At 40.2% G+C, this 3,237-nt stretch overlaps 1 long non-coding RNA gene across 1 annotated transcript in view; it reads right to left on the bottom strand.

The window, feature by feature from the left end:
- The window catches only part of LOC131879706 (uncharacterized), a 2,989-nt gene extending 915 nt beyond the window's left edge, over window positions 1-2,074 (bottom strand). Inside the window, exon 1 of the long non-coding RNA XR_009373174.1 lies at window positions 1,835-2,074. This is a non-coding gene — a long non-coding RNA (uncharacterized LOC131879706). The remainder of the gene's footprint in view (window positions 1-1,834) is intronic.
- Window positions 2,075-3,237: the final 1,163 nt, after the last annotated feature.

Raw genomic sequence — 3,237 nt, 5'->3', positions numbered from 1 at the left:
CGAAGCCAGCCAGGAGATCATAAAGATCCAAATTCCGATAGGTAGTTCATGACCGTAATCAGATGGCTTCCTGACGCGCCTAAAAGTGTCCTTGAGAAATGCTGTGAAGGAGACTTAAACCGGGGACCTCACATGGCAGGAAAATGTGTGAACCCTTGGTGTCTCTCCCAGAGGACAAGACACCGATTTCTCCGCGCCATCTTCTTTGCCGGAAATAAAAATTGACATCGAGATTCATACGTGCCTCTTTCGAGTTTGATCAAAATATGCCAAGTCCTATTTCTGGTGTCAATTTTTTATCCTGTACTCAATAGATTACCACCTGCGAGTGGAAAGGGCGCCACGGGTATGTGTATCTGGAGGCCTATGCCTACAAAAGTTTCTTCCGTGGTTTGAATCCACACCACCTGGGAGAAGATTCTTGCCTTGTTAACGTTACTTGTCAGATCGCTCGACTACACTAGTTCCTTGGAGGGTCACTTCAGTCACCAGGTTTTGAACCCGGACACCCAAGGAGAAGATTCTTGCTTTCTTTGCGCTACCAAATGAACTAGTTCCTTTGACATTTAGATTTTAGATAGGCATTCAGTAGAATTGAAAATATTGATCAAATTAAGTCATCGCTTTTCTTGTGGATAGTGTTTGGCCGAAAAGGGCGGCACTCAACCCATTATGTTTGAACATCGTTAGACCCTTTGAGGGCGAAATATTTTGCATTTTAGCTTGGATAGGGGCTCGGCAGCTTCGAAACTTCTTCATTTTCCAAGGTTGACTAATTTTGCTTTTGGCCAATTCTTTAGCGAAGTCATTTTAGGTGAAACATTCTTTTCGTTTTAATCTCAGCCACTCAATTTTGTTTGATAAATGATCATTAAATGAAAGAAGCGACAATCTCTTTTGAAATCTAGCATGGGAGCAAATTTGAATTTTTTGCTTTCTGGCAATCATCAAGTTTACAGTATAGGTATAGGAGATTTGCCGACATTAGCTTGAAAGTTATGTACTGTTTTGAACGTTTTATTCCTTCTAGCCCAGAGTTATGATGCAAAAAAGATTCTAATTGTGATTGATTCTGAAATGGCTACAAAAATTTCGTATTTAGTAACATTTTTGGACAAAATTATTGACGAAATCTGAGTTTTGACTTTGAAAATGACGATTTCCGATTTTACTCCTTAGACTTTGCTTACCCGCATTTTCAACCAATGACAGACCTTGCTTACATTTTGCTTGCATTTTGTGACGTAACGTAAAGCCGCTGAATCCTAATAAGGTAGAGTGCCACTTTAGTTTATTCAAAATTCGTCAGTAACTTTATTTCAATTGTTTAAAGCCTACGTATCATCAATTTCTAAGTTCATGATAGTATTGTTTGGGCGGCTCTACACTAGGATGGAAATCCGAGATTGAATCCGGTTTGAGGATTGAAGTGGGGCTAAGGCTGGGGCGGTACGGCAAAAGACTTGAGTCCAGCAGAGGACTCTTGTCTTTCACTGTACTCAAGTCGACCAAAAAGACTCATACACCAGACCTCGCCCAGGACTAGTTCTCCTTCAATCCTCAAACCGATTCAATCTTTGTTTTCCATCCCAGTGTAAAGCCGCCCTTACAACAGCCTGTGTTTAGTTGTGTCTCTGCCCAATTTGCTGGATTTTTAAGGCAGTCGAGTGTATCAACTTCTATCAGAAAAACTCGACAAATTCTATATGACTGGGTAATCAAGGAACCTTCAGTTTCGTAATGATATGGACCCCTGGACACGCGCTACTCGTGAAGGTTTGTCGATTTGGTCTTGGCACATTGATTGGGGGAATCTTTACCTAAAAACTCATACCTTCAACAAAATCGAATACAGCATCTGCTTCTTCTTGGTGGCCAAGGTTGCCAAAAAGAAGCCATCCCTTGGTTTTGACACTCTGTTATTGCCTCATCAAATGTAAATGTATCAGCATCTGAGAGGAACAGAGTTCGTTCGTCCGAATCACTTGCCGTGTGAGCAAAAGATACCGTTGGTGCTGTAAACAAAAAAAAACGGTATAGAAATTGGGATGCCAAATCTGGGTGCTAGAGTATAATCAAATCAGTAATCTGAAACACCAAGAAAAATATTTGCGTGAAACAATGATAATTGATTCCTTGCTCTATTATGAGCGTTCATAAAGATCTAAGTCAGGAATCGTTATCAAAATGATAGTGGAATCAATGTATTTTGAATGCTTGATTGTAAAAATTGGATTATATTACCAAAATGGATTGACTTCTCGTCTCGGCGTCATGAGGCATGTTATCTGTTAACATGACTCGAAGGTTTTTTAAGAGTTTTGGTCTTCTTGTCTTCCATGGCTCTTGATCTTTTGAAGATGTATTTGATTGCACTGATGTACTTGAAAATAATGCAAGTAATCCAAAAAATATCCAAACCTCATGAAATTTTCTCATGACTTTGGTTTGAAAGAAGACAACTGACACTCTCACTTGTCCCAACAGTACTAGTCAGATTCACACCTTTACAAAACAGGTTAGTGCTTTAAAGATTACCAGCTTTTGGAATCACAGATTCCAAAAGTTGGTAATCCAGCCACCCAGCACCAAAACTGACTCGAAAGTTGGTAAAGGCTACGCAGGCCAAAATGACGACAAAAGCTGGTAAAGGCTACACGCACCAAAAGGACGTGCCCGCCAGGTATACATTTTTGCATAAGCCAGACAAGATCGCAGAGCAAGGAAATGACGCTCCTCCCACTATTTTCCCAACATTACAGGCCAGCTCTATACACCTATATGTACCTAGATGATTCGCCAGCCAGGTACATATTGTTGTTTCTCTTGGCATTTGCTCTTCCTGCTTTTCTTCCAACATTTACTTACACACATCTCCACTCCGTTTTCAATAACCACTTCTCTACTCATTTACTCTCCCTGGTCCATTTTCAATAACCACCTGTTCTTCCAACTTAATTTGTAACAATGTTTAACATATATACCCACGCTAAAATACCGTTTTCCACAAATGCCCCGTTATTCTTATTACTATCGGCAAAATAACAATTCGTCATGGAGCATGGAAGTGTTTCATTTGAGCACTGGGGTTTTCCTCAAGAATGGCCCAATTCTGCTCAAAGTTGCCTTTATCAAAGATAGGGATTGAACTTTTAAAGAGCCAAGTTGCTAAAAAAGTTGACTTGTTCTTTAACGCGCTTGCTACCTCTAATTTTGGTTGATGACCGGTGATCTCTT

Source organism: Tigriopus californicus, chromosome 1, assembly GCF_007210705.1.
Source record: "Tigriopus californicus strain San Diego chromosome 1, Tcal_SD_v2.1, whole genome shotgun sequence".
Lineage (NCBI taxonomy): Eukaryota > Metazoa > Arthropoda > Copepoda > Harpacticoida > Harpacticidae > Tigriopus > Tigriopus californicus.
Note: the sequence above shows the minus strand (reverse complement) of the source record. Positions and strands in the feature narration are given on the sequence as shown.